Here is a 17,051-nt window from a genome sequence, read left to right on the forward strand (position 1 = left end):
ACCTAAGGCTGTAAGTGCCAAAAGTCTTCCTTTTATAAGGACCTTGCAGGATAGAGAGAATTCTGCAGACAGACATGGTAGAGAGAACACTGAAAGTAGAAGGAACCTCATAAAGAAAATTGAATAAAATAGTTTGCCTAAGGCATTAGGGAAATAGTGAAAGAAAAACTAGAAAGGTGGATTAATGTCCTATTACAGAATACCTTAAATGCCAAGCTAAGGAGTTTTTCTTGGTTATACAGGCAAAAACAGAGATACTGATACTAGAGATTTTTAGCAAGGGAGACAGATTACCAGAACTGTACTCTGGCAACAGAAAATTAGATTGGATCGGTGGACAACCAGTTAGGAAACCACTGCAACTCTCTAGGCAAGAGTTTTAACTGGGGTGCTGAGAGAGAAGAGAAAAAGAAGGGATATGACAAAGGTGGAATCCACAGAAATTAGGAAAGACAATGGAGAGGAAGGAATCGCTGATTCTACAGGGATGAATGATGAGACCAGAGAAACAGCCTCAAGGACCTCAAGTTCTATGTAGGAAACAAAAGTACCATGGAACAGAGAGGTAGGCTTTTGTTGTTTTTTAATCAATTATAAAGGTTTGGAAAACTGGGAGGTAAATGGCAGGATGGTGATTACAGACTTAATGTGTCTCTCTGGCTCATGGCTTACGACAAAGGTCAGCAAATTATGGCCTCTTTTTGTGCTTCCCATAAGCTAAGAATGGTTATATTTTTAAATGGCTGTGGGAAAAGGTATTATTTGTGACATGTGAAAATTATATGAAATTCAAATTTCAGTGTCCATAGTTTTATTAGAACACAGCCATATTCACTCATTCATATATTGCCTATGGCTGCTCTTGTGCTATAAGGACAGTGTTTAGTAGATGCAGAGAACATTTAGCCTGCAAAGCCTCAAATATTTACTATGTAATCTGTTAGAGAACATATTTGCCAATCTTGGGTTTAAGATAGCAAAATGATGAGCTTTTAGCTAGGAATAGAATGCCTCTGAAAAAAGTAAAAAAAAAAAAAAAAAAGTTTACCTCAAGCAAAATGTCTAAATTAAGGTGACTTTAAACTGAAGGCAGTGGAGATTTTTTAAAGCCCAGGAAAAGCTGGGGATATCTATAATTATAGAGGGCAGAAGTTATAATGTGGAAGGGAGAAGTAAGATTGGGAGGTAATCAGTGATTTCAACAACGCTTTTAGTGTCAGATGCCTATACATCAAACATGAAGAATGGGGAATAAATCAAGTGAATGAGATAGAACTAGAAAATGAAGATGGAAAGTGACAAAATATGCTATATTCAGATAGGAGCTTATAGGACCACAGAAGAGAAAGAGCTTTCAATCAAAAAGATATACTCTTCAGAAAAATGAATCAAAACATGAATAGGCAATAAAATAGAAGACTAAGTAGCAAATTAAAGCAGAAAGCTCAACCTCAAATAAATACACATTAACAGAGGCAGTTATTTACCCCTCAAATTATAAAATTTTTAAAATACCCACTTATTCATTCAACAAATAGGTATTGAGATCATACTATGTGCTTTACACTGTATTAAGTGCTGGATATACAGAGGTAAATAAACTAGATAAGATATGGTCCCTGTCCTCACGGAACTTGCAGAGATAGACCTGAATCGATCATATATATATGTAATTACAATTATTATAATGAAAAAACCCAGAGTCCACATGATCTTACTTATATGGGAAGTGCATAGAAGTCAAACTTGTAGACACAGAGTAAAATCATGGTTACCAGACACTAAGGGGTGGGAGGATTGAGAAGACATTGGCCAAAGGACACAAAATTTCAGTTAGGAGGAGTAAGTTCAAAAGATCTATTGTGTATCATGTTGACTACACTTAACAATATATTGTGTATTTGAAAATTAAGAGTAAATTTTAAGTGTTCTCATCACAAAAAAATGACATGTGAGGTAATACATGTCAAACAGCTTGATTTAGCCATTCCACAATGTATACATACATCAAAACATCAAGTTGTGCACCATATATAAAATTTTTACTCGTCAATTAAAAATATTTTTAAACCCCCCTCCCCCGAGTGTCATGAAAGAATAATATGCCTGAAGGTATCAGAAAGGAAACGCAGGTGGGTGGGGAGGGATCTCTGAAGGAAACTCCATTTGTATTGAGTACCAGCAAAGGTACAAGGAAAGGAGCACACACACAATCTATGAGAGTGTCAACTGAAACAATTCTTATGGATGACAACCTAGCCACATACAGGATAAGCCATAAAAGTAAACATTCCTTTCAATCAATGATGGCTCTTCTAGAAATTTATCCTGTGGAGTAACAGAGATGTGTGCATACTTGAGCAAGATTTTCATCATAAGGTTATTTTTAATAGCAAAAACTGAAAATAGAGCAAATGCCCAACTTAGGCTACAAGTTAAATTATGACACATTCATACCATCATTTAAAATTATGGCACATTCATACCATCATTTAAAATCATGGCACATTGATACCATCATTTAAAATTATGTTGCATTAGAATATTTAGTAATGTGGCACATTTGCAATTCATAAGAGGAAAAAAAGCAGGTCACAAACTAAGAACCAGAATGATTTTAATTTTTTAAGTCAAATTTTCACGTGATAAGATTACACAGGTGATCTTTATTTTCTTTTGTGCTTTTCTGTATTTCAAGCTTTCTGTAATCAATCTATATTACTTTTGTAATAAAAAAATTTAAAAACAGACACCTGGATAATTTGGAAACATTATCTAATGATGAAAGCATTTTGGAAAGAGGATGCACGTGGCTAAAAGCAGAAAGAAACAGAAGTTACATCTCAGATGAATATACTTCAGACCTTTTGGCCATATGGGAAAACATTAATACACCTCTTACAAAGATCACAAAACTGGCACAGAAGCATACAGCACCAATGCTTTCAGCTGCTTAAATATTTGTCAGGTATATGCTATAGTATAGATGTATCCCTCTCTACCCCCCACTCCCCAAATCCCTAAGTTGAAATCCTAACCCCCAAGGTAATAGTATTAGGAGGTGGAGCCTTTAGGAGCTGATGAGATCATGAGGGAAAGGCCCCCATGAATGAGATTAGTGCCCTTATTAGTGCCAAGAGGCCTTGGCAAGATCCCTTGCCCCTTTTGCATTGTGAGGACACAATGAAAGACCTCTATCTATGAATGAGGAAGAAGGCTCTCACTGGACACCTTATATGCCAGAGCCATGATCTTTGACTTCAAGATGTTGAAAAATCCAAGCCTCCAAGAATGTTGAAAAATAAATGTTTGTTGTTTACAAGCCACCCAGTTTGTGGTAGCTTGTTATAGCAGCCAGAACTAAGACCCTATAAATAGGATTACGTAGGGTCTGACTTATTTGACTAAAAGCCAGGCAGTATGGAATTTGATTTGCCATACTAAATACGTCACCTGAACTTGTGGGAAAACAGTTACAGAAAAGCTACTCTAAGTTGGCCAGAGAATATAACCCCCAGAGAACTGCATTAATTAACCCACTGAATAGCTCCTTCTGATAATTGTTAATATATCCAATTATTTATCAAGGATACTCTTGAACTACAGTTGAGTCAGTTTATCAGGTGAAATAAAATGTTTCACTTCTTATATGCAATGCCAAGCAAAGCATCTAATTCATGTAAAAACTATCAATTGTTTAGGTGCAAATTAAAAGTTTGCAAACTAAGACCACCCTGATTTCATTTAGATGAGAAGATATTTCTTTATAAGTCCAAGTTTATCTACCTTAATCTCATGGTGAATGTTACAATAAGGTCTTGAATCTGTAAGACAGAGGGGGCAGGGAACAGGCAGAATGGGGTACTCTTTTTTTTTTTTTGAGACAAAGTCTCACTCTGTCACCCAGGCTGCAGTGCAGTGGCGCAGTCTCGGCTCACTGCAACCTCTGCCTCCTGGGTTCAAAAGATTCTCCTACCTCAGCCTCCTGAGCAGCTGGGACTACAGGCACGTGCCACCACACCCCAGCTAATTCTTGTATTTTTAGTGCATGGGGTTTCACCATGTTGGCCAGGCTGGTCTTGAACTCCTGACCTCAAGTGATCCACCCACCTCCGCCTCCCAAAGTGCTAGGATTACAGGCATGAGCCACTGCACCTGGCAGGATGATGTACTCTTAAATGGTATTAAGGCTAGAGATCCTAGAAATGCCAGATCTCTGTTCCTTGACAAATTGCTACTCTTAAAGGTAAATACCTATTAACGGAAAGCAACGTAATCTGTGGTCTAGAACTACACACAATGCAGAAAATTCTGATGACCTGGGCTGGACACAGCATCTGAGGCTTCACCCACTAGAAAATATAACTAAATCCATACGCTATTCACCCATTAAAATGTTCATTTCTCCTCTAAATTCCCTCTCAAGAAGTCAAAATAAGGAAAATTGAATGCCTTTCAAAAGAGGCCTTAAACTGTTCTAACAAATTGCTTTGTGAAATAAGGCAATGGGCAGGGGTGGGATACAAATGGCCAAGCCAGCCTGTTTCTCTTGCAAGAGGAAAGTGAAGACATTCTGATCCTCATTTTACAAAGGAAAAACTTTTTTTTTCATTTTAATAATATTTTCTTGTGACAAAAATGATGCATGTTCACTTTGGAAGAACAAAAGATACAGATGATCAAAAAGAAAAAAGTTTACACTTTAATTTTGTTATATATTTTTCTATGCACATAAAAACACAAACTTGTAGAGTTTTGAGGGAACCCCTAGAAAACTAATAGATCTACAGTTTTGAAGAAATGGAAAGTTGCACTTTTTGTAAATAGGATTATGTGAGGTCTGATAATTTTGTAGTGTTTGTCCTACTATAAATTAAAATACATAGTTTAGGAATCAGAACCCACAACCCCTCTCAGAACAAGATTTAAATTGTTCTGGTGGCAAACACTTCAACTGGAAGTGAAAAGTGTTATTAGGCTGCAACTATGAGGAATTATTAGTGCTGCAAAACTCAGGATGAAACTCAAAGACAAGACAGAAGAAAGTGTATCTGCATCTCTCTCACTCCACAACTTGGAGCCATGCCATGAGCAAATGTCCTCAACTCTGCATTTGTTACTGCCTAGCTCTCACAGTTAAAAGGTAGAGTCTTCCTGCTAAATTCTATAGAGTGGAAAGTTTCTGAAAAAAGAAATATACATTATAATTAATTTTTTTCTGGAACTTTTAGTCAGCACAATAAATTTAGAAAATGGAAATAAGAACTTCAAATACTGAAAAGGGCACAGCAAATCTACTGTTCATAAATGGTAGGGTAGTCTACTTGGAAAACATACGGAAATACTATTGAAACAACCAAGTTTGCTAAGGTAGTTTCAAAATAATATTTAATAGTCAATTTCTTTCTTTCTGAACCATCAACACTTAGAATTCCAGTCTTAATGGCAAAAACAGTATCACAACTAGCCAGGCGTGATGGCTCATACCTATAATCCCAGCACTTTGGGAGGCCGAGGCAGACATTCAAGGTCAGGGATTCGAGACCAACCTGGCCAACATGATGAAACCCCATCTCTACCAAAAAATACCAAAATTAGTCAGGTATGGTGGCACACCCCTGTAATTCCAGCTACTTGGGTGGCTGAGGCGGGAGAATCGCTTGAAACCAGGAGGTTGCAGTGAGCTGAGATTGCACCACTGCACTCCAGTCTGGGTGACAGAGCAAGGCTCCATCAAAAAAATAAAAGTATCACAACATATAGTATCTAAGAATACAATTTTGAGAAATGTGCCAAACTCTAATAAAGAAAACTACGTATCTGCAATAAAAGGCATAAGATTAATACTTGAATAAATAGAGACCTACAACATGTTAATGAATGAATACACTTAATGAAATGCATTAAGTCTCTTCAAAAATTTTAAACTTAATTCTAAGAAATCTCACTGAAATTTTGGAACTTACAAAAACAATTCTAAACTTTCAGAAAAAAAATAGAAAAAAAGTCTGAAAGGAGACTAACCAGGGGAGACTTGCCTTAAAAAACATTAAAATGAACTTAAAAGTAACTTAAAAGTAATAAAAATGGCTGATTAAAAAAAATCAACTTTGTCAGTAACCAAAAATGGATGTGAAACAATTAGACTCTATGTTTAGCTTTTTGATGAGAAAAAATTTTTGTACTTAACCATCTTTCAAGGCTTGACATTTGAGTTAATAACCACACAGAATCCTAAGAGTTATATAATTAGAAAGTATGGAAAAAAAAGACACTACCACACTCTGAGTTGAAACATATATTGACACTTTTCTGGAGGTCAATTTAACAAAAGCCATTTTAAAAAATGAAGATTTTCTTTGATGAAAAGAATGAGAAATAATTGAACAATTCATGATAATCTTTCTGAATTTCAAAGAAAAAGAATTTGACAAGCATGCAGTTAGTCAGCTTACCTACAAAGGAAGATAAACATGCTGGTTGCAGGCTTCTTTGGCACAGGAAATGTCAAAAGAAATCAAAATAATCTAAAAATAGGAAAATTACTAAGAAAGCAACATAAATGAACACTCTTTCTTGGTAGTAAGACTGTAACTCTTTTTAGGCTGACTTTTCTGTATTAAGAATTACTTTTACCATTTAAAATAAAAGTTATGGCTCCCACTCTCCTGCCATAAATAACTAGAAAATTGGGAAAATGTATGAAACAACAATTTAGAGCTGTTGAATAACAATGCAGAACTGAGAGGTGAGCCTTGAACCCACCCCTCCTACACCCTTGCCCACCTTACAGTCTAGAGAGCTTTCAGGATACAGTGTAGGAAGAAGTAACAGAAACAGAGCCTGGCAGTCTAGATGAATTGAGGTGACAGATTTTGAGATGATGAGGATGCTAAAATTTGCAGGATTGAGTGTGGAAAAGGAGGAGTGGCATTGAAATAGCTCTAGAGATCTGCAGAGGAACTCCCTTAAGTTTCTAGATGAGTACTGATCTGCGCAAGTGGAGAGAAGTTCTTCGAGGCTGGAGAAACAAACAAGAAGCAACAGGCTGAACAACACTCCAAGCTCACATAGGGCTAGGAACAGTGTTCCCACTAGACAGAGTAGGAGTACTTTGTAATACATTGAGTCAATCCTTAGAAAGGTAATGCTTCAGTGGTGGGGCTAAATTAGCCCTAGATTGAAGGCTGCTCTGGACCCGCAGGTCTTGGTCTGCTCAGGCTGCCATAACAAAATACCACAGACTGGGTGGCTTAAATGACAGAATTTTTCTTACAGTTCTGGAGGCTGGGAAGTCCAAGATTAAGGCATAGGTTGAACATCACAAATCCAAAAATCTGAAATTTGAAATGCTCCCAAATCCCAATCTTTCAATGCCAATATGATGCCACAAGTGGAAAATCCCATACCCGACTTTATGTGATGAGTCACAGTCAAAACACAGTCAAGACTTTGTTTCATGCACAAAATTATCTAAAATATTGTATAAAATTGCCTTCAGCTTATGTGTATAAGGTATATATGAAACATATATGAATTTCATATTTAGACTGGGATCCCATCTCCAAGATATCTCATTATGTACATGCAAATATTCAGATAAGGGATACTCAACCAAGCATTTCAGATAAGGGATATTTGACCTGTACTACCCAATTTGGTTCCTGGTGAGCACTCTTTCTGACTTGCAGATGGCCACCCTCTTGCTGTGTACTTATATGGCCTTTTCTCAGGGTGTTCCCGTGGAGAGAGCAAACTCTCTAGTGTCTCTTCTTATAAGCTATTCATCCCATCATAAGGACCCCACCTTCATAACCTAATCTAACCTTAATTACTTCCTAAAGACCCCATCTCCTAATATCATCATATTGGAGGCTGGGGCTTAAATATATAAACATGGGGAGAACATAATTAAGTCTATAGTACCCACTCTAATACAGCTTAAAAGAAAAACTCAAAATGATCAAATTGAGTCAAAGTAATTTATATGTAAAGCCCAACAGTGAAATATCCACAGTGGTCTAGCATCCAGCCAAAAGTCATCAACCACGTGAGGTGGTGGAATATGATCATGTCAGGGAAAAAAATCAATAGGAAAAAAACCAGAAATGGCACAGATAATAAAACTAGACAAGCACTCTACAACAGTTATTACAAACCTTATACATATGCTTATGTCCATAAAGAAATTATTAACATAATGAATAGAAGAAATAAGGATATTAAAAAGACCCACGTGGAATACCTGAAGATTAAAAATGCAACATCTGAATGAAAAATAATCTGGATGGAATTAGGTTACATTCTGGAGAAAAGATTAACCAGTTTGAAGACAGCAATTGAAAATCTATAAAATGAAGCACACAGTGGGGAAAAAGAGAGAATTGTAATGAAAGAAAGAGAGCGTCAGTGACCTGCACGAAAATAACGAGCAGTCTAAAATAGATGTGATTGTATTCCAAAAGAGGAAAGGAGAGAAAAATATTTGAAGACAAAATTTCCAGATTTCATGAAAATTATAAACCCACATACAAGAAGCTCAATGATATAAGAAGCTCAATGAATCCCAGGCAGAAAAAAATAAAGAAAAGTACACCAAGGGATACTACAATCAAACTGTGGAAAACCAAACAAAGAGAAAATCCTGAAAGCATCAGAGGGAAAAAAACACATTATGTACAGAACAAAGATAAGAATTATTACAGACATTGTCAGAAACTACGAAGATATAAAAAATGGAATAACATCTCTGAAGCACTAAAAGGGGGCAAAAACTATCAAACCAGATAGAATTCTATACCTGGAAAAATAATATTTCAAAATGAAAATGACAAATAGACTTTTTCAGATGAACAAAAGCTAAGAATATACACCACCAGCAGATTTATCTTAGAGGATATGTTAAAATTTTCCAAGCAGAAAGAAAATTATACTGGAGAGAAATTTAAACAGAAAGAACTGGAGAGCATCAGAAATAAGTGTAAGTAAACAAGTTTTTTTCATTTTTAATCTCTTAAAATTTGACTTTTATGTTTTTAATATTTTAGTATTAAAATAAATATTTCTATTTACCTTAAACATTTTCTAAGCAAAAATAACAATGTATTAAGAGGTATATAACATGAGAACTAAAATGTATCACAATAAGAGCACAAAGGATGGAAGAGGGGAAATATACTGTCCCGAGGTTCTTACATTTTACATGAAACGTTATAATATTATATGAAGGTCAATTGTGATAAGTTAAAAATATAGGTTGAAAACCCTAAGGCATCCAATAAAAATACAAAACAGAAAAATATAGATAATAAAAAAGATAAAGTGAAATCCTAAAAAAAATACTTAACCAGGTACAAGGCAAAGAGTGTTCCCTCCCACTGCTTTGCAACATCTTGCTGGAGTCTTAGCAAATGCAATAAGTCAAGAAAATGAAATGAAACAAACAGACTGGGAAGGAAGAAATAAAACTGTCCTTTATTCACAGATCACATCATCTATGTAGAAAATATGACAGAACTTTTAAAAAACTCCTGGAACTAATTAGCAATTATAGCAAGGTTGCAGGATGCAAGGTTAATGTACAAAAGTCAATCATTTTCCTATATTCCAGTAATAAGTGAAATTTGAAATTTAAAAATTACCATTTACATTAGCACTCCCCCAAATATAATACTTAAGTATAAATCTAACAAAATATGTACAAGATCTGTATGAGGAATACTACAAAACTCTGATGAAAGATATCAAAGAAGAAATAAATAGAGAACTATTCCATGTTCATGGATAGAAAAACTCAATATTGTCCAGATGTTAGCTCTTCCCAACTTGATTTATAGATTCAATTCAATCCCAAACAAAATCTCAGCAAGTAATTTTGTGAATATCAACAAATTGATTCTGAAGTTTATATAGGAGGCAAAAGATCCAGAATAGCCAACAAAATATTGAAGAATAAAGCCAGAGGATTGACACTACCCAACTTCAAGACTTACTAAAAAAGCTACAGTAACCAAAATAGTGTGGTACTGGTGAAAGAACAAATAGACCAGTGGAACAGACTAGAGAACCTGGACACAGACTCACATAAATACAGTGAACTGATCTTTGATAAAGGAGCAAAAGCAACCAATGAATCAAACATAGTCTTTTCACAAATGGTACTAGAATTGAACATCCACTTGCAAAAAAACCCACAAAAACGACCCCACACACACATATCTAGACCTTGCACCCTTCACAAACATTAACTTAAAATGGATCATAGACCTGAATGTAAAATTCAAAACTACAAAACTCCTTGAAGACAACATAAGATAACACTAGCTGACTTTGGATAAGGTGATGAGTTTCTAGAAACAACACCAAAGGCACAATACATGAAAGAATTGATTGCCTGGTCTTAAGATTAAAAACTACTTCTCTGTAAGACAATGTCAAAAGATTGAGAAATAAGCCATAGATCAGAAGAAAATATTTGCAAGACACATCTGATAAAAGACTATTATTCAAAAAAACAAAACAAAACAAAACAAAGAACTCTTAAAACTCAGCAATAAGAAAAGAAACAATCCAATTTTTTAAAAATGGGCAAAATACCTGAACAGACTTCTCACTAAAGAAGATATACCAGATGGCAAGTAAGCATATGAAAAGATGTTCAACATCATGTCATTAGGGGATTTCAAATTAAAACAGCAATGAAATACCACTATACAGCTATTAGAATGGCCAAAATCTAAAAGACTAGCAACACCAAATGCTGACCAGCAATGGCAAACAACAAAAACATTCACTCATCACTGGTGAGAATGCAAAATGGTACCACCACTTGGGAAGACAGTTTAGCAGTTTCCTATAAAAACAAACATATCTTTATCTGACAATTTAGCAACTGTACTCCTTGGTATTTACCCAAATGAATTGAAAACTGCTATCCACACAAAAAAGCCACACACGTTTATAGCAACTTTAGGAGGAAACAAGCAAGACGTCCTTCAGTATAAGTGGTACCAGACAATGGAATATTGTGGTACCAGACAATGGAATATTACTCAGTGCCAAAAAGAAATGCACTATGAAGCCATGAAAAGACATAAAGGAATCTTAAATGCATATTACTAAGTGAAAGAACCCAATCTGAAAGGCTACGTGCTGTATAAGTCCAACTATATGACTCTCTGGAAAAAGCAAAACTATGGTGACAGAAAAAAGATCAGTGGTTACCACAGGATTAAGGGACGAGACAGATGAATAGGTGCAAGCACAGAGGACTTTTAGGGGAGTGCAACTATTCAGTATGACACTACAATAGTGGATACATGCCATTACACATTTGTCAAAACCTGCAGAATGTACAACACCAAGAGCAAACCCTCCTACCCCCCACCTCCTCCTGAACAGGTGCTGGTATCCATGGCTGAGAGACCTCATTGTTGCATGATGAATGCAACAAACAGCAGGATTAATGCAATAGTACCTCACATCTCAAAACTAACATCTAATGCAAATGGCCTAAATGCTCCACTTAAAAGATACAGAACTGCAGAATGGATAAGAATTCCACAACCAACTATCTGCTGCCTTCAGGAGATTCACCTAACACATAAGGACTCACATAACTTAAAGTCAAGGGGTGGAAAAGGCATTTCATGCAAATGGACACCAAAAGCAAGCAAGGGTAGGTATTCTTATATCAGACAAAACAAACTTTAAAGCAACAGCAGTTAAAAGAGACAAAGAGGGACATTATATAATGGTAAAGGGCCTTGTCCAACAGGAAAATATCACAATCCTAAACATATATGCACCTAACACTGGAGCTCCCAAATTTATAAAACAATTACTAATAGACCTAAGAAATGAGATAGACAGCAACACAATAATAGTGGAGGACCTCAATACTCCACTGACAGCACTAGACAGGTCATCAAGACAGAAGGTTAAAGACACAATGGATTTAAACTATACCTAGGAACAAATGGACTTAACAGATATATACAGAACATTTCATCCAACAACTGCAGAATACACATTTTATTTAACAGGGCATGGAACTTTCTCCAAGATAGACCATATGATAGGCCATAAAACGAGCCTCAATACATTTAAGAAAATTGAAATTATATCAAGCACTCTTTCAGACAACAGAGGAATAAAACTGGAAATCAACTCCAAAAGGAACCTTAAAAACCATGCAAATACATGGAAAATAACCTGCTCCTGAATGATCCTTGGGTCAAAAATGAAATCAAGATGGAAATTAAAAAATTCTTCAAACTCAATGACAATAATGACACAGCCTATCAAAAACTCTGGGATACAGCAAAGGTGGTGCTAAGAGGAAACTTCATAGCCCTAAACACCTACATCAAAAAGGCTGAAAGAGCACAAACTGACATTCTAAGGTCATACCTCAAGGAACTAGAGAAACAAAAACAAACCAAACCCAAACCCAGCAGAAGAAAGGAAATAACCAAGATCAGAGCAGAACTAAATGAAATTAACAACAACAAAAAAATACAAAAGATGCATGAAGCAAAAAGCTGGTTCTTTGAAAGATAAATAAAATTAATAGACTATTAGAAAAATAAACCAAGAAGAGAAGAGAGAAAATCCAAATAACCTCATTAAGAAATGAAACAGGAGATATTACAACTGACACCACTGAGATACAAAAGATCATTCAAGGCTACTACGAACACCTTTATGCACATAAACTAGAAAACCTAGAAGACATGGATAAATTCCTGGAAAAATACAACCTTCCTAGCTTAAGTCAGGAAGAATTGGATACCCTGAACAGCCAATAATAAACAGTGAGACTGAAATGGCAATTTAAAAATTACCAACAAATAAATGTCCAGGAGGAGACAGATTCACAGCAGAATTCTAACAGACATCCAAGGAAGAATTGGTACCAATCCTTTTGACACTATTCCACAAGCTAGACAAAGAGGGAAGCCTCCCTAATTCATTCTATGAAACCAGCATCACCCTAATACCAAAACCATGAAAGGACATAACAAAAAAAGAAAACTACAGATCAATATCCCTGATAAACATTGATGCTAAAATCCTTAACAAAAAAACTAGCTAACCAAATCCAATAACATATCAAAAAGATAATCCACCATGATCAAGTGGGTTTCAATACCAGGGATGCAGGGATGGTTTAACATATGCAAGTCAATAAATGTGATACACCACATAAACAGAATTAAAAACAAAAATCACATGATCAACTCAATAGATGCAGAAAAAGCATTCAACAAAATCCAGCATTGCTGTATGATTAAAACTCTCAGCAAAATTGGCACACAAGGGACATACTTCAATGTAATAAAAGCCATCTATGACAAACCCACAGCCAACATAATACTGAATGGGTAAAGTTGAAAGCGTTCCCTCTGAGAGCTGGAAGATGACAAAGATGCCCACTCTCACCACCCCTCTTCAACATAGTACTGAAAGTCCTAGCCAGAGCAATCAGACAAGAAAAATAAATAAAGGACATCCAAATCAGTAAAGAGGAAGTAAAATTGTCATTGTTTGCTGACAATATGATCATTTACCTTGAAAACCCTAAAGACTCCTCCAGAAAGCTCCTAGAGCTGATAAAAGAATTAAGCAAAGTTTCCAGGTACAAGATTAATGTACACAAATCAGTAGCCCTTCTATACACCAAAAGTGACCAAGCAGAGAATCAAATCAAGAACTCAACCCCTTTTACAATAGCTGCAAAAATAACAAAATACTTAGGAATACACCTAACCAAGGAGGCAAAAGACCTCTACAAGGAAAACTACAAAACACTGCTGAAAGAAATTATAGATGAAACAAACAAATGGAAACACATCCCATGCTCATGGATGGATAGAATATTGTGAAAATGACCATACTGCCAAAAGCAACCTACAAATTCAACGGAATCTCCATCAAAATACCACTATCATTCTTCACAGAATTAGAAAAAACAATTCTAAAATTCATATGGAACCAAAAAAGAGCCCGCATAGCCAAAGCAAGACTAAGCAAAAAGAACAAATCTGGAAGCATACCACTACCTTATTTCAAACTATACTATAAGGCTATAGTCAACAAAAAAGTATGCTACTGGTATAAAAATAAGCACATAGACCAATGGAACAGAATAGAGAACCCAGAAATAAACCCAAATACTTACAGCCAACTGATTTTTGACAAAACAAACAAAAATATAAAGTGGGGAAAGGACACCCTTTTAAACAAACGGTGCTCGGACAATTGGCTAGCCACATGTAGGAGAATGCAACTGGATCCTCATCTCTCACCTTACACAAAAATCAACTCAAGATGGATTAAGGACTTAAACCTAAGACCTGAAACTATAAAAATTCTAGAAGATAACAGTGGGAAAACCCTTCTAGACATTGGCTTAGGCAAGGATTTCATGACCAAAAACCCATCAGTAAGAAAAAAAACAAGCAATCCTATCAAGAAGTGGGCTAAGGACATGAATTGACAATTCTCAAAAGAAGATATACAAATGGCCAACAAACATATGAAGAAATGCTCAACATCACTAATGATCAAGGAAATGCAAATCAAAACCACAATGAGATACTACCTTACTCCTGCAAGAATGGCCATCATCAAAAAATCAAAAAACAGATGTTGGCATGGATGTGGTTAACAGGGAACACTTCTATGCTGCTGGTGGGAATGTAAACTAGTATAGCCGCTACAGAAAACGCTATGGAGATTCCTTAAAGAACTAAAAGTAGGCTGGGTGTGGTGGCTTATGCCTGTAATCCCAGCACTTTGGGAGGCCGAGGCAGGTGGACTGCCTGAGCTCAGGAGTTCACAACCAGCCTGGACAACACGGTGAAACCCCATATCTACTAAAATACAAAAAATTACCTGGGTGTGACAGCATATGCCTGTAGTCCCAGCTACTCGGGAGGCTGAGGCAGGAGAACTGCTTGAACCCAGGAGGTAGAGGTTGCAGTGAGGCAAGACTGTGCCACTGCACTCCAGCCTGGGTGACAGAGCGAGACTCTGTGTCAAAAGGAACTGAAAGTAGAACTACCAGTTGATCCAGCAATCCCACTACTGGGTATCTACCCAGAGGAAAAGAAATCATTATACGAAAAAGATACTTGCAGATGCATGTTTATAGCAGCACAAATTGCAATTGAAAAATCATGGAACCAACCCAAATGTCCATCAATCAACAAGTAAATAAAGAAACTATGGTATATAAATACAATGGAATACTACTCAGCCATAAAAAAGCAATGAATCAATGGCATTTGCTGTGACCTTGATGAGACTGGAGACTATTATTCTGAGTGAAGTAACTGAGGAATGTTTCCTGAAAACATCATGTTTTCACTGATATGTGGGAACTAAGCTATGAGGACGCCTAGGCATAAGAATGATACAAAGACTTTGGGGACATCAGGGGAAGGGTAGGAAGGGGGCGAGGGATAAAAGACTACAAATAGGGTGTACTGTATACTGCTTGGGTGATGGGGGCACCAAAATATCACAAATTACCACTAAAGAATTTACTCATGTAACCAAATACCACCTGTACCCCAATCACCTGTGGAAAATAATAAAACAAACAAACAAAAACCCAAAAAACAAAATAGCTAAAGCATAAACCAACTGAACTAAAAGGTAAAATAGACAAATCCATAATTATGTTTGAAAATTTCAATACTCCTCCCTCAGTAGTTCATTTAAAAACAGTTAAAAAGAAATCAATGACATAACTGACTTAATTGACATTTATAGAATATTATACCCAAATATAGCAAAATACATATTCTTTTGAAATGAATTATGAAAAATTTACCTAGATAAACATATTCTGAGCCATATGAGTCTCAATAAATATATAAGGAATGAAATCTATGTTGTTGGACCACAATGAAATTCGAACAGAAACATCTCTGAAAAAAATCCCCAAATATTTGGATATTAAACAACACACTTCTAAATAATCCATGATACAAAGAAAAAAACCAAAAGGGAGATTAGTAAATTTTGACCTGAAAATGAGTTTTCCTATCAAATTTGAATTTCATATCAAAGTTTGGGAGATGTAGCTATAGCAATACTTAAAAGAAATTTAGAACCTTAAATGTTTACATTAAAAAGGGACCAAAATCAATGACCAAACTTCTACCTTAAGAGCAAAGAGGAAATTAACCCAAAGTAAACAGAAGTTACAAAACAATTAGAACAGAAATCAATGAAATAAAAAGTGGAAAAATAAAAAAAATTATCAAAACTAAAAACTTGTTCTTTCAAAAATACAGCCATGCATCTTTTAACAATGAGGATACATTCTGAGAAATGCATTATTAGGCGATTTCATTGTTGTACAAACATAGAATGTATGTAACACAGACCTAGATGGTATAACCTTACTACACACCTAGGATATATGGTATAGCTTATTGCTTCTAGGCTACAAACCTGTACAGCATGTTACTGTACTGAATACTATAGGCAACTGTAACACAGTAGTATTTGTGTATCTAAACACAGAAGAGGTACAGTAAAAATACAGTATAAATGATAAAATGGCACACCTGTATAAAGCACTTACCATAAATGGAGCTTGCAGGGTTGTACGTTGCTCTGGGTGAGTAGGTGGTGAATGTGTAGGCCTAGGACATTATTGTACACTACTGTAGACTTTATAAACATCATACACTTAGGCTACACTAAATTTATCTTGTCATGTGGTAAGGTGTTCAGGGACAATAATATGCATGGAGCTGTCATCACCTATGATAACGATGCCTTCCTTCTGGAATACTTCCTGAAGGAAATGCCTGAAGCTGTTTTACAATTAATTTTTTTAGTAAGGAGTGCACTCTAAAATAATGGTACAAAGTACAGTAAAAACACAAACCCATAACATGGTTGTTCATTGTCATTATCAACTATTATGTATTGTACATAATTGTGCTATATATATGACTGTCACCACAAATTTAAGTGTTGCATTGCACTATGTTGTTACAACAGCTACATCACCACCAGGTGGCAGGAAT

General features: G+C 35.7%; 1 protein-coding gene across 8 annotated transcripts in view; it reads right to left on the reverse strand.

Moving 5' to 3' along the window:
* The window catches only part of TDRD5 (tudor domain containing 5), a 96,419-nt gene that overhangs the window by 71,153 nt on the left and 8,215 nt on the right, over window positions 1–17,051 (reverse strand). The window lies entirely within an intron of this gene.

Source organism: Pongo pygmaeus, chromosome 1 (assembly GCF_028885625.2).
Source record: "Pongo pygmaeus isolate AG05252 chromosome 1, NHGRI_mPonPyg2-v2.0_pri, whole genome shotgun sequence".
Classification (NCBI taxonomy): domain Eukaryota; kingdom Metazoa; phylum Chordata; class Mammalia; order Primates; family Hominidae; genus Pongo; species Pongo pygmaeus.